A 15,389-nucleotide genomic window follows, 5' to 3' on the forward strand; every position below is an offset into this window, starting at 1 on the left:
TTCTCTCCACTAAAAAGCATGTTTTCCAAAGGCCAGGTATTACACACAGCTCAAAGTAGCTACCTTTGACTTCCACATTACTGCAACTGGCATAGAGTAGTTCAACCCTGCAAGATACTCTTATGACATTGCTTAAAGATGTGAAGAATATCAAGGACAGTCTCTTGTATCTCTCTAATTAGTGGTAATTCTTGCATATTAATTGGTTGAATGGCAGTAAAGAATCAATAGGCCTACTGTGGTATAGTCAGTAAAAGTAATTCATATAGAACTACATCTGTGTCTTCTTAAAATCAGTTAAAATGTGTTGTTAGAATTTAATTTGACTTGGTAGTGAATAGCAGGGTGATAGATGGTATCTATCTGTGAAGTATTCACAGAGGTCTTCATCCTCTGAAATACTTCAGTCCCCACTGCAATTGCTGAGCCTTTTGCAGGATCTAGACCCTGATTGTACAAACAGCCTCATTTCAGCTTCTGTCCAAAGGCAGCTTGCTAAATCATAGAATCATAGATTCAAGCAGGTTGGAAGAGACCTCCAAGATCATCTAGTCCAACCTAGCACCCAGCCTTATCCAGTCATCTAGACCATGGCACTAAATGCCATGACCAAAAGTCACTGTTGCCAACATGGTTGTACAATTCATAACAGATAACTAAGAGAAAATCACTGCATGGCATTGAAGGCTACTGAATAGCCAGAAGCTAAAATAAACCACCTTAGGTACCAGAGGCTGAGAAAGCACAATACACCAGTTGACTAAACTCAGATTAGCAGAATAAAAGTTCTAATCCTCATTCTATACTGCTTAGGTTTGTTTAAATTCAATCTGTTTTGCTTGTAATGGGATAGACACAAGGATCACATCCAGATATACAGTGCATACCATAAGCTTCTAATTCTGGGTGCCTCTTTCCACAGCATGGAGCTGACATGCACCTTTTCCTGTTTTCATGCAAACCTACCAAGTGTCCTGTATTGAAAGGAAAGAGCAGTCAAGAAAGAGATAATTTCACTCATCTGTGATTGTCAAGGGTCTGGCAGAGGTAGAACTGTGGTTCCTAGCCCGTTCATTCTCCCCTTCTTGCAACTGTTCCCTTTGTGTTACTGTACCTTTGTGCCACTGCTTGTGCTCAAAAAAACAAATTCAGGGAAATACCTTGCCCCACTATATGGATGCACACAAACAGAAGTTCTCTATGAGAGGTAACAGCTGTTATTTCCCACCTGCCCCACAATAATTGCTTTCAGATAGCCTCAATAAACAATGTTCTTCATTCTTGTTGATGCTGAAGCTCGCACTGCACAAACATTAATTGTATTGATGGCAACCAACATAAACATTCCAGTCAAATTAAAGCAGCAAATCTTCTAGGGCTTCTGGGTTCAGCAATTGGCAAGCATAAATCTGATGCTTTAGCTATTTTGTAAGGGTAGATTCAAATTCATGGAGCCATTCAAAGAGTATATTGTGAAAACAAAGAAGTATAAACGTGACCTCACCATTTCATAAGTGTTCACAAATCTTTCTCCATTCTGAATTTTGCATTTAGGTTTTTGGTTGGTTGGTTGCCTTTGGCCAAGACAAAAGCTCTTGACTACATTTCTGCATCTCTCTTGGTTGCTTTGTCGATTTGGTTGTCTTTATCAAACTTCAAAACTGAACATAAACTCAATGTGCTTCTCTTGTTGACATTTAGACTTTGTCAGCGAGAGCTTGGCATGATAGCAATTTTACCAGTGCTATAGAGAATCTCTCTATGTGTCTGCAGGCATTGCAGAAATAGCCTGAAGTAACAAAGACAACCAGCAGTCACAATAGCATTGGACAATTACTCCAAAGTGAATACTTCATTCAATGCAACTTTTGCAGTTTATATTTTCTGCTTCTATTTGTGCCTAGGAAACATTTTCCCTCCAAATATCTGGCATTTGTCCTCTTGTACAACGTGTGAGTATCAATTACCTTGGCTGGCTGGCAGCATTTCTTCCAGCATGCTTTTGTGAAGGTTTGGACCCAAAATGGGGTCACATGAATTCCCCTTCACAAGCAACCTCTTTTTACTCAGCCATACCTGCTATGCACTATTTGTTTGAAATAATCCTTGGCTAAAGATTTATTCCAAGTTTTATATCCTTCTGATCCTGTGTGTAATGCGTCTTCTGTGCACTTGTCTGTCTTTTCTGCTTTTGATCATAAAAGCTCTAAGTTAAAGAATAAACAGAAAGAAAAGAATTCTGCACGTTTCTTTTGAGTATCAGACCAAAAAAGCTTGGACTCTTCATACACAAAATCACATGGAGAACGTGGTGGTAAAAATGATTCTGTTTAGCTGCATTAAGCCTAGTGAAAGACCACAGCAGATAGTTCCGACACCAGGAACAAATAAAGGAAAGTTTTAACACTCTTTCCTCAGAGTTTTGCACCCAACTCTGTAACTGAGAAAGCTCAGAATATTCAAAGTAGGGCATAAACTGCACTTTTGCCTGAGATTTTGGTAAACAGAGACCAGCCTCTGCAGATGGTTACTTGAGGTACCTTCTGCACATCAGATAGAGGAATAGTTTCCCTCTCTTTCACCATAGGGAGTGTCCTGGTTCTGTCTTTTTTGGTACCTTCTGAAGCTACATGGGATCTCTCAGTTACAGTGTCACTTATAAGTTTTAGAAGCTATTTCATTTTCTAAAAGAAAAGACATGAAGGTGAATCTCTCAGAGTGTCACTTGGAAGTTTTAAAAGCTATTTCATTTTCTAAAAGAAAAGACATGAAGGTACCTCCTCAGAGTCTGCTTATTGAGAAAACAAAGGCTCTTTCAACATGGATCCTTCAAAAATGTTGTTAAAATATAAATAAATACAAACACTCCCTGAAATTACTTAGAAAAGACAAATCTAACTTTATCAAATAATCCACATTTCCTTGCTTCCAGGCATCCTGCAAACCAGGTTCATTTGGTCGATGTAATTGGCGATGATGAAGCACATTTCAGCAATGTGAAATGGCTGTTATGTGGGATGTCTAATCTCATCTCTAGAAAAGCAAAGGCCCCTTATCTCAAAAGCTAGACAGTCAACGCCTTGTCATGCAGCCTTCACTCTGTAATAACAGCAGCAGTGATGCTGTCCTCTTCCTTTTCATTTTAGCTTCCAAAATCACCCCAGAGTATGTATCCAAGTGGTAAATCTGTATTTTCCTCAAGGCCTGAGCAATTGTGCTCTGTGTGTGTGTGTGCATTTGTGGGGAGAGGATGTGTGTGTGTGTGTATAAACACACACAACATACAGAAGATTGAAGTGATATCTTCATTTTACCAAGAATCATAGAATGTCAGGGGCTGGAAGGGACCTCTAAAGATCATCTGGTCCAGCCCTCCCTGCCAGAGCAGCATCACCTAGAGCAGGTCACTTTGGAATGCATCCAGATGGTTCTTGAATATCTCCAGGGAGGGAGACTCCACAGTCTCCCTGGGCAGCCTGTTCCAGTGCTCTGTCACCCTCACAGGGAAAAAATTCTTCCTTAGGTTCACATGGAACCTCCTATGCCTCAGCTTTCACCATTGCCCCTTGTCCTGTCTCTGGGCATCACCAAGAAGAGGCTGACTCCATCCTCCTGGTACTCACCCTGCACATATTTATAGACATGAATGAGGTCACCTCTTAGTCTCCTCCTCTCCAAGGTAAGAAGCCCCAGCTCTCTCAGGCTCTCCTCATGAGGAAGATGTTCAACTTCCTTAATCATTAGTGTGGCTTTGTGCTGGACTCTCTCAAGGATACCCCTGTCCTTGAGCTGGGGGGTCTAGAACTGGACGCAATGCTCCAGATGAGGCCTCACCAGGGCAGAGTAGAGGGGAAGAACCTCCCTTGACCTACTAACCATGACCCTTCTAATCTGCCCCAGAATGGCATTGGCCTTCCTGGCCACAAGAGCATACTGCTGGCTCATGGCCATCCTTCCATCCACCAGGACTCTCAAATGCTTCTCCCCTTCAGTGCTCTCCAGCAGTTCAGCCCCCAACCTATACTGACACACGGGGTTGTTCCTTCCCAGGTGCATGACCCTACCCTTGCCCCTGTGAACTCCATGCAATTTCTCCCTGCCCAACCCTCCAGCCTAAGTGCCTCTGAATGGCAGCACAACTCTCTGGTGTCTCAGCCACTCTACCCAGCTTGGTGTCATCAGCAAACTTGAGAGGAGATCAATAATCTAAAAAATCACTTTTTGTACTTATTTGTGCAGCATCAAATCACAAACAGAAACAGCTGGTTTACTCATTGTGAAATACAGTTATGTTTTGAGGTTGTAAATCTGGGACACATGTATTCTCCACCCAAACCAGTTTTGCCTACAGTACCCTGAGGTGCAGCTTCCTGCATATTACCTTACATATTCTGCCCCTCAGCATGACACTTCAAATTTCAGCAGAGGACAACTGGAGGACATCACAGTAGAAATTATTCTATTATTCCATCTGCTAAAACAAATGGATGCACTGAATTACAGGATACAGTACTAAAAAGGAATATTTTACTAGCATAGACTTGTCTAAAATAATTTGGTGAATGTCAAAGCTTGAGCAACAAGGACACCCAAGACATAAAGGAATTAAACAGCTGTTTCACATGCTAAGCAGCAAAACACAGCAGTGCTGTATCTGCTCCTCAAATGAAACACCTTTCCTGTTTAGTTCTTTCATTCTGCCATTTTCACAGTGTGACAAACATAGGAGTCAGCTTGCACATGTATGGCTTCTTACACTAGCTCGTAGGTATCCCACTTGTCCTTTCGGTGATGTGTGAGTGCACAATGGGCACACAGCTCAACTACCACTGGAGTTAGAAAGAATCTCTTAGCTTTGGAAAGTCTGGGGTAAATAACATCCAACTTTCAGTGAGCAAGCTGAGGAAGTGTGGGATGGAAGAGCAAACAGTGAGGTGGGTTAGGAACTGGTTGCAAGATAGAGTTCAGAGGGTGGTGATCAGTGGTGCCAGGTCCAGCTGGAGAGCTGTGACTGGTGGTGTCCCCCAGGGATCAGTGCTTTGGCCAGTCCTGTTCAACATCTTCATCAATGACATTGATGAGGGCACAGAGTGTGTGCTCAGCAAGTTTGCTGATGACACCAAGCTGGGAGGCTTGGCTGATACAGATGAAGGCTGTGTGGCCATCCAGAGAGACCTGGACAGACTGAGAGGTGGGCACAGAGAAGCCAGATGAAGTTCAACAAGGACAAATGCAGAGTCCTGCATCTGGGGAAGAATAACAGACTCCACCAGTACAGGCTGGGAGGTGATCTGCTGGAAAGCAGTCCTGTGGAGAGGGACCTGGGGGTCCTGGTGGATAACAAGTTAAGCACAGCATAGCAATGTGCCCTTGTGGCCAAGAAAGCCAGTGGCATCCTGCGGTGTATTAGGAGGAGTGTGTCCAGCAGATCAAGGGGACAGGGATCTGCAGGAGAGGGTCCAGCAGAGGGCTACAAGGGAGATTAGGGGACAGGAGGGCATGGCTTATGAGGAGAGGCTGAGGGACCTGGGGCTGCTTAGTCTGGAGAAGAGAAGACTTAGAGGGAATTTGATAAATGTTTGTAAGTATCTGAAGGCTGCCAGGATTGGGGGGCACAGGCTCTTTTCACTTGCTCCCTGGGATAGGACAAGGAGCAATGGGTGTAAACTGCAGCACAAGGGGTTCCGCCTCAACACAAAGGGGGACTTCTTTACTGTAAGGGTCACAGAGCACTGGAACAGGCTCCCCAGAGATGTTGTGGAGTCTCCTTCTCTGGAACCTTTCAAGGCCTGTCTGGATGTGTTCCTCTGTGATCTGTGTTAGATAGTATTGTCCTGCTCCAGCAGGGGAGTTGGACTCGATGATCTCTTTGGGTCCATTCCAACCCCTAACATCCTATAATCCTATGAACTTTTCTGGAAGTTCCTCCACAAAGGTGATCTCTTTCTGGATTTCTTGACTTGAGGCCAATGTTTCATTAGGTTTTACAGTGTTGACTACCCTGCTGAGTGGACAGGCCAGTTTCATTTGTGCAGGCAGAAGCACAACAGTAAGTTCAACAGCTCTTTCCTCCCGCCATGTGTGGGATCACATTACTGCAATGTGACACAGCAACAGTTTTCAGTTGCTTCTCATTTTGTTTCATGCATTTTCAGCAGTTTCTCCCTGCTTTCAGGCTCAGCATAAAACCCCCAAGGTAACTCCATGTCAGAATCTTGGCAAAGCAAATAGATGTGCAAGATTCAAGACTTGAAATCACAGAGGAAACAACACAGAGGATCTCCTTTTCTCAGCTCCTGCTGAAGTTCCAATGGCTGTAAAGCCTCACTCCACAGAAACAAAACGTTTGTATGAATTAGTATAATTATTGTCTGTCATCATCTCTTCTGTTGCAGGAGTCTAGAATGGATCATACTGACTTAGCACAGAGTTTCACCACTCTGAATCTCTCTAGATAGACTTATTACAAATATGACAAAACATCCTCTTTGATTAACTTTGTGGTATCTGATGCAAAGATTGAAAGGGGATATTAAGCAAGAGTTCAAAATTCCTGTGCTTTAATGAATCACTAATTGAGACAAAGCAGCCTTTTTCCAGGCTTAAATTACACCTTGAGCTCTGCAGAAGTTTGACTATTAAGATACCCTGTTCAATTAGTCAGAAATATGTAAGTGGAGCCTAACAGAATGAAAACTTGATGAAGGGAAAATATATGTGGTAAAATCTGAGCACAAGCCCTATGAGGAGAGACTGAGGGAGCTGGGATTGTTTAGCCTGGAGAAGAGGAGGCTCAGGGGAGACCTTATTGCTGTCTACAACTACTTGAGGAGAGGTTGTAGCCAGGAGGAGGTTGCTCTCTTCTCTCAGGTGGCCAGCACCAGAACAAGAGGACACAGCCTCAAGCTGCACCAGGGGAAATTTAGGCTTGAGGTGAGGAGAAAGTTCTTCACTGAGAGAGTCATTGGACACTGGAATGGGCTGCCCGGGGAGGTGGTGGAGTCGCCATCCCTGGAGCTGTTCAAGGCAGGACTGGACGTGGCACTTGGTGCCATGGTCTAGCCTTGAGCTGTGTGGTAAAGGGTTAGACTTGATGATCTGTGAGGTCTCTTCCACCCTTGGTGATACTGTGATACTTCACTGCCTGATAGGAAGCAGAACTTTGAGAATTCTGTTCTCAAGGGCATTTTCAACAAAGTGATGAAATAGTTATAAATATAAAATACAAGATGGACATGTCAAAAGGCTCTTTAATGGAGGATGTCTAGCCACAAGGAAAGTGTGCCTGCACAGTATACTGCTGGCAGATGGCAGCAAACCCTATCCATGTTTCATTAACCCAACAGGCATGCAGTGGCCTGAAGTTAAGGACCTGCATGGGAAGATCACAGGATCACAGGATGTTAGGGGTTGGAAGGGACCCAAGGAGATCATCGAGTCCAACTCCCCTGCTGGAGCAGGACAATACTATCTAACACAGATCATAGAGGAACACATCCAGACAGGCCTTGAAAGGTTCCAGAGAAGGAGACTCCACAACGTCTCTGGGGAGCCTGTTCCAGTGCTCTGTGACCCTTACAGTAAAGAAGTCCCCCCTTGTGTTGAGGCAGAACCCCTTGCTGCAATTTACACACATTGCTCCTTGTCCTATCCCAGGGAGCAGTGAGCAGAGCTTGTCCCCCCCCCATCCTGGCAGCCTTCAGATACTTACAAACATTTATCAAATTCCCTCTAAGTCTTCTCTTCTCCAGACTAAGCAGCCCCAGGTCCCTCAGCCTCTCCTCATAAGCCATGCCCTCCTGTCCCCTAATCTCCCTTGTAGCCCTCTGCTGGACCCTCTCCTGCAGATCCCTGTCCCTCTTAAACTGGGGAGCCCAAAACTGAACACAGTATTCAAGATGAGGTCTCAGCAGGGCAGAGCAGAGGCAGAGGAGAACCTCCTTTGATCTGCTGGACACACTCCTCCTAATACACCGCAGGATGCCACTGGCTTTCTTGGCCACAAGGGCACATTGCTGTGCTGTGCTTAACTTATCCACCAGGACCCCCAGGTCCCTCTCCACAGGACTGCTTTCCAGCAGATCACCTCCCAGCCTGTGATCCAAGTATGTATTAGTGTAATGATGATTTTGGCAAAGAAGCATTTTTATTATTGACTTCTCTAGACAAGTCTCTTGGTTTGCTCTCTTTTTCAGAAACCCCTAAGGTACCCTGAGTCTTTCAGTCAAATAGAGCTCAGGATCATAATATTGTGAAGTTCTGCCACACAGCAAAATAATTGCTAACGCCATGGTCTTAGTGCACATAGATTACAAGCTTCTAAGAGGTTCATGCATCTTTCCTAACGAAGTCACCAATGCAGGCCAGTGATAAATCTCTATTTCTTGCTAAGCTTTTTTTGAGACAACAGTTAGTAAAGATCCATCCTCTGAGATTAAGATTCTCACCGCATGCATTTACCCGTGTCACATAAACCAAACTATGCATCTGAGATGGATGGCTGGATGCCTGTCACCTATGACAAGGAAAAGGTCAGCTAACTCTTACGGCTTATGGAAGGGATAGATACAGAGCAAGAGCAGAGATTTACTCTGCAAATTCTGAAATATATATAGTGAACTCAACTGGAGGGAGTTTGGGCTAGAAACAACAGGGTGTTAGTGTGCATGGACTATTTTAACTCCTTGTAAACATTAGGATTTGTATTATGTATGCAGCAATCTGACATCTTTGATAAGAAAATTCCCACTTTACCCATTGCTGTAGAGTAGATCTAGTAATGGATTCAAGTCACCTGAGCTAGTCGCAGCCTTATTTCTACTGTAAGTATTTAGAGTAAGGTGCAGTAAGTTCTGAGGTATCTTTTATGTGGAGAGTTAAATTCCTTGGACACCATGCAAAATCCCTAAGTTGGAAGCTAGCAATAAAAAAGGCTCTTGACAGAAGTAATTCAACAGAAGGCAAGAGACAGGGGAAGAAAGCCTTCAGTCAGTGCTACAAGAAACCCCACTTTATCCTTGGAAGCTCTGGCTATCCTTCCCTATGGGCAAGAGAAACAGTTTTCTTTCAAAACATCACTCAATCCTTACTAAATATAGTTCTATTCTGAGAAGCCAAGGTTTTAAGTCCTCCTGGCAGACAATGAAAAAAAAATCAAATCTCCCATTTCCCAGACAAATCCTCTAGCCACTACACCACTATATGGAATGAGGCTAGGAGCTCTTCCTTAGGGTACAAATTAAAGAATGAGCAGTTGGAGCTCAAGTTTATTCTGATTCTTTACTAGATGTACTCTGAGAATCACCATCAGCAAACCTCCATGAGGATTTAAGTCAGGCACTGGATGAATTTCTGGGCAATTATCACCAAGAAATGTGAAGTAGTTCTCAATGTGACCAGAGACTCATTAGAAACTTAATGGGAAGGTGCTTTTGGCATCTGCAGAGTCAGCTATGTCACAGTGCACAGGATCTTTGAAGTGAAATACCTTGAGTCTGCCAGGGTCTCTTTGTGGATCTGGCTTAGCTTCTTGGTCTCTCTTTCATGAAACAGGATACCTGTTGCCATACTTACTTGGCCAGACTACTGAAGTGGAATTTACAATTTAGTTGACTAACATTTTTATTCATAAAACTGAGGCTCTCAGTCTGTGATAATGTCTGATAAACCCTTTTTTTTAAAGTATCTAATTAATACTGTTGAGTTAAATGTAGTCATTAAATAATTAGCATATTATTTACCATCACTGATTATTGTTCATAATCATTGTCAGTATTTCAGTTGCTCATAAGACACAGTCAGGCAGGTTAAATTGACAACACATTTGCTGCTTTGTTTCACTAATAGTAATTAACCTTTTAACATCTGTAGCTGTTTCCTTTTGTGTGGTTAATCTACAGTGGCACATCTACAGTGTCTACGTGTACTATTTCCCCAAAGTGCTATGCTACTTCAGCTTGGACACAGGTCAGCTTTTAAACATCCACCTTTACCTTTCACTTAGCATTTCTGATTGCTACTACAAGAGAGCCAAGGTAGTAAGCAGCTCAGTGGGAGACAATTAAAAAGGTGACATTGCAAAACCTGCTTGTGAATATTTGCAAAAGGTATTAAAAAAATCCCAGAGCTTTGAAATTCGTCCAGGGAAAATCTGGCCCAGCAAAAACTCTAAAACCCTTGACCTTTGACACTCTTTAGGAATTGCTATTAAATAATTTCAGATTTATTCTATGATTAAAAAAAAAAAAAAAGAGCTAATCATTCATTAAATACCTTATTTCTCCACAAAATGGCTAATCTGAACCCCACATCAAGGCTAAAGGAAGTCATTTTCATTATTTCACTAGTCTTTGGATCAGGTTCACTGCCTTCCAGGAGGATTTTAAAATTGAAATGGATTATTTCTCTTTGCCCAGAGGTTAGGTTACACAAGAATGAAACATGGATTGATAACTGATTACTAAAGCAATCTAGGAGCGAAATATGAAGTGTTAGCTGGATTAGTTGAAGAGTTCCTTATTCTTTTTTTCACAAGAAGGAAAAAAGATTTCTTTAGTAAAATTACATTCAGTTAGATTTTACAAATGATAATGGTGACAAAACTTTTCAGTGATCTAGGCAGCCTTAATCTTCTCCTGATTAGTCAGGGAATATTTATGTTAAATAAAATCATCTAGCAATAAAAGAAATCAGCCTTACATTCCCCTCAGACTCTCTGTTTCCTACCATAGCAGCTTATGACTCTACCCATTTTCAGAGTCAGGAGAGAAGAAAAAAGGTTCTGCTGATTTTTCTAAAAGCTCAAGGCCTTTTCTCTTGCAAAGTTTGAGAAGAGGACTCATGGAATTATTGCAAAAAATTACTGCAAAGTAAAACAAGTCTTAAACTTTTGAACTGCAGTATAGCATTCTGCTCAAAGGTTTCACTGAACAGAATCTCTTTTGCCACCCAAAATGTATCACAACATCATATCCTCTTCTCAGGATCATACAATTTAACAGGCACCTCTATGGGGTGTTTCCTAGAATAGTTCATCCTGGTGCAGAATGATAAATGAGGGGAAGAAAGCCACCAGAAAACAGGATCTAAATCACTCTGCATTCCTATCTGAGAATCAGTGTAGATGAGTAATTACAAGGATGCACACCATAAGAGATAAGCCTATAAAATGAACAGTCCAAAGCATCATGCCTCACCTATGGACCACACAGTGTCTTCAAAGTGATGTCTGTGGTCTTCCCAAGCACACACAGTAATTCTGTCAAGAAAAACACATAGAAATACATATTCTTGTCTCAAGTTGTGCTGGGGATAGTATAGGCTGGATGTTAGGAGGAAGTTCTTCACAGAAAGAGTGATTTGCCATTGGAATGGGCTGCTCAGGGAGGTGGTGGAGTCACCATCCCTGGAGATGTTAAAGAAAAGACTGGATGAGGCACTTAGTGCCATGGTCTAGTTGACTGGATAGGGATGGGTGATAGGTTGGACTGGATGAGCTTGGAGGTCACTTCCAATCTGGTTGATTCTATGATACTTTAGCCTTTAATTCAGTGTCAATCCTACTTGCACTGAGGGCAAAGTTTGCATAAAGATGACAGTGACCTGTATGTATGAGATATGCACTAGTGAAAACAAGAGAGCAAACAAGTGGCAGGTCACACTGCTAAATTTAGGCACAAAACCTAGAAACTCTCAGAAGCCACCCAAAATTAAGAAATGGACAGCGTAGGGGAGGTAAAAAAAAAAAAGAAGCAGAAAGGGTGTGCTTTGATTGAAGATCCACAAAAGCCTGGATATGATCAGTTGCACAACTTTCCACTCCATTCTGCACAAATTTGTCAATGGCTTAACTTCCAGGGGCAGTGAGTGTGGTAAACATTCATCAAAGACTACACAGTGCTATGGATTTTAAGGAACTCATCAATTTAAGCCCACAGGGGACTACTATGGTTAGTATTTGACTTCCTACTTAACAGACCATTTAATTTCACCTAGCCATCCCTGCACTGCAGAAAATTCAAGCCAGAGATCTTAAAAACTAAGACTAAAGCTCTCACACTGAGGTATTTTTAGCGAGAAATGTGAAGTTTTCATGTTTTTCATCACTGTTTCATTTTTCCTGCAGGAACAGATAAACTTTAAATTTGAGAGGAAAAGTTGCAAATCAACCCCTAAAGCAACAATTAAGAGCAACCTTATAATCTATTCCATAGCAAAGGACAGAGATATCACAATTTAATTCCACAGCAAAATACAATGCACTGTTAGAGCAAATAAAGATTCTCAGGAGCGATTTTAGACAAAGCTAGACCTTTTAAGATTAATTAATGAACTTATGTTGTGTTATGTGTAATTCCTGTGAAAAAGAACTGCCTCAAAGGATCCTTTCCTCACTGTGGTGGTTTTTTTGTTTGTTTGTTTCTCTTCCTCAAAAAAATAATTTAATGTATTTTTAAGGCATAAACAGGAGCCCTTGTTAGATATTCTATCCTCTTATACCCTCGCAGGAATACATTGTTCAATATGTCACTAATTAAATCTGAATAAATGAAAATCAGGTTGCCATGACAAAATGCATTTGTGAGGAGGAGTGTGTGCATGTCCACACACACAAATATATATAGGAATGGGGCAAAGACAGTTCTAGACACAAACTATTCTCTGAGAAGGGATAAATTTAAGTATAACCCTTCATTTTCATTTGACCTTTCAAAAGGTATGATTAAAGTCTCTCTCCTAGCACGGTAATTGATTTTCCTCAAAGGACCTTTTATCAGAGAATAAACTGGGTTTGGATCTTCAGGTGTATATTTTGTGGCTTTCACATTATCAATTGGTATTTGAAAAGATGCTCTCCCTTCCAAATGCACTCCTGAGGATATTGGAAAATAATAAAACTAACTCAGGCAGATTCCCTGGATTTTGTCAATAGACTATTCTGGCAAAGCTTGTCAGTTAAAAAAATAACTTTTGAGAAGAGCTAGGTACAAGTGAAAAGCAGAATTCAATACAGCTAACAAGTTGTCTCAGCAAATAAAAGGCTTAACAAGATCTTGTTGAAATCAGTGCACCATGAGGTGACACTGTGTGTAAAATCCAGGTTTTAACAATAGAGGTACAAATGCTCTTTACTCTGTTGTAGCAGAGTGGAAGACAATTAACAGTGTCCTACTAAGCTTGGTGATGCATGAAAATCTCTTCTTACCCTCCAACACACAGTACCATAACACAGAAGCATACACAGCTATAGTCCAGCTAAATGTCTCATATCTTAAAGATCAAATGTTTGAATTTAACTGATGTCTTAGGACTACCACACACACCAATCTGGTTATGCAAAATGCATCTCTTCTTCGCTCCAGTGTGAGTAACTTCCCAAAACTTGCTTGTGTTTAGAATTGTAGACTTTCTGGTTAAAGCATAGGCAAAGAAGCTCATAGATTGCAACCCTGAAACAGAATTCTTTAGTTCTGGATGTTTTCATTCATCCACTGTAAACCAGTTTTTAAATCAAATAGTCACAGTAGAGGGAACCACATGGTATTTTCATAAGTAGTTCAAGACTGAACTACTTACGAGTAGCTCACTAAGTCCTGCACTAAGGGTGCAGAATCAAATACAGGATTCACTGGTACTTCAAAGAAGACTTAGTACTTTAGGCACAGTAAGAATAACTTCATCATTGTAATTGCAAAAGGAATTTAAGCTTACCAAGAAGTAATTACCTGCATGGCGCAGCAGAGGTAAAGTGATATCTACATTTAACATTAATGTTTGCTGAATTATACATCTGCTGTGAAAAAAATAACTCCCTTAAACTCAAATAATGTTCTCCCAAGCATGATTATGCATAACACATTTATGTGTTCCCAGACAATCATAAGGCAAATATTATTTCATCATAAGGCAGTTACTTGGAATATTTACTGTAATGAAATGCAAGAACATACAGAAAAACCAAAGATTGAAGGACAATTTCTAACCCTCTGTTGTAACCTTTACTTGAGCCCAAAACTAGTAAGAGGACTTCAGAAGTAAGTTAACACAACATTTGAGTACATCCTTAGCCCTGAGCTTTTGAGTTGCTTTAGTGCCAACATGCTTATGAGTTTTGGCAGAGACAGATACTATACAAGCTGTAGATTCTTCTTCACAGAAAGCAATATTAAGATGTTGCTTTGACAAGCCATTCATTTACCAAGCTGTCAGGGCACCTTTGGTATCCAACACTCTCTTTGGGAGAGGGCTTCTTAAGCCCATTGATTTCTGGAGTATACAAGAACCAGAGCTTTATGTCATGCCAGAATTTCAGATCAGCACAGAAAGCTGCCTGTGAGGACCTACTCATAGTTTCTTGCAATCTTCTCAGATTCAGTGTCATGCATCCAGTAAGAAAAAAATTAGAGTGTACAAGGAAAGACAATACAGATGGATTTGTGGAGATGTGTAGGAAACATTCAGTTGTTACACAAAATTTCATTTTTCTCCATGAAATCTTGCAGCAGCCAGCTTTGGTAGCCTCATTAACAGAGGAAAAGCCAAGCTGCCAGCATGCAAGTGACCTGCTGATGTTTGTCCAGCAGACTTGAGGAAAAAAAACTGTGTAAAAATACAGTAAACTCTACTGGATCTCTGACAAGTGCACTAAAGAAAGAAGGTTAGAAACCCTGCATATGGAACAACACACTTTTAAGGTAGATTGCTTTCAAAACCACACAGCAACTGAGATGAAAGGCATGATTTAAAACTTGCCTTGCTTTCCATATGAATGATGGATGTAGTTTACTGTTCAAATGCACATGGGAAGGGATTACTTTACTGGTTATACTGGCCTGCCACATTTAGGAGCCCTGAGGTACCAGAGGCAGCCCTAATTTCACAGTTACCAAGTGGCAATAGGGACAGCTGCACCAAAGTCAGTTCTCAAGCACAAACATTTGTGCTGATTAAACTAATTGAGGTTAACAACTTCTAGCTCAATATCCAAAGTCTTGCCTAGCTTCAGCCAGACTACAACTACTCCAGTAGCTTCCCAGTATCCTAGGAAAGTTGACACTAAAATCAAGCACAAGAAATCAATTGGGTGGAAGATAGGTTGATGACATGATTTGATCCCTAGAGATGTACAAATAAATGTGAAAGAATGCTATAAAAAATACTGACTTGAAGGGAACATGTTTAAGGAGCCCCTTGCTACAATAAAGTCAAACCTTAACTATATTCCTCCATCTGGCAGAGTAAGTTACAAAGCGATTTGAAAATTAACATACAGACTTTAGAGTGCTTTGAAAAGGCAACATTTTCATATATGTTTTTTTCAACTAACCACAGCAGAACTGGATCTCTATTATAACTGAATGTCCCCAGTCAAAAGAAAACCTAACTCACCA

General features: G+C 41.3%; 1 long non-coding RNA gene across 2 annotated transcripts in view; it reads right to left on the reverse strand.

The window, feature by feature from the left end:
- The window catches only part of LOC135183710 (uncharacterized), a 69,829-nt gene that overhangs the window by 14,782 nt on the left and 39,658 nt on the right, over positions 1-15,389 (reverse strand). Inside the window, exon 3 of one of the 2 annotated variants that reach the window (XR_010305676.1) lies at positions 11,196-11,257. This is a non-coding gene — a long non-coding RNA (uncharacterized LOC135183710). Of the gene's footprint in view, positions 1-9,603; positions 11,258-15,389 lie in introns of those variants that run through there. The other variant, XR_010305675.1, reaches the window with a different exon arrangement.

Source organism: Pogoniulus pusillus, chromosome 19, assembly GCF_015220805.1.
Source record: "Pogoniulus pusillus isolate bPogPus1 chromosome 19, bPogPus1.pri, whole genome shotgun sequence".
NCBI lineage: Eukaryota > Metazoa > Chordata > Aves > Piciformes > Lybiidae > Pogoniulus > Pogoniulus pusillus.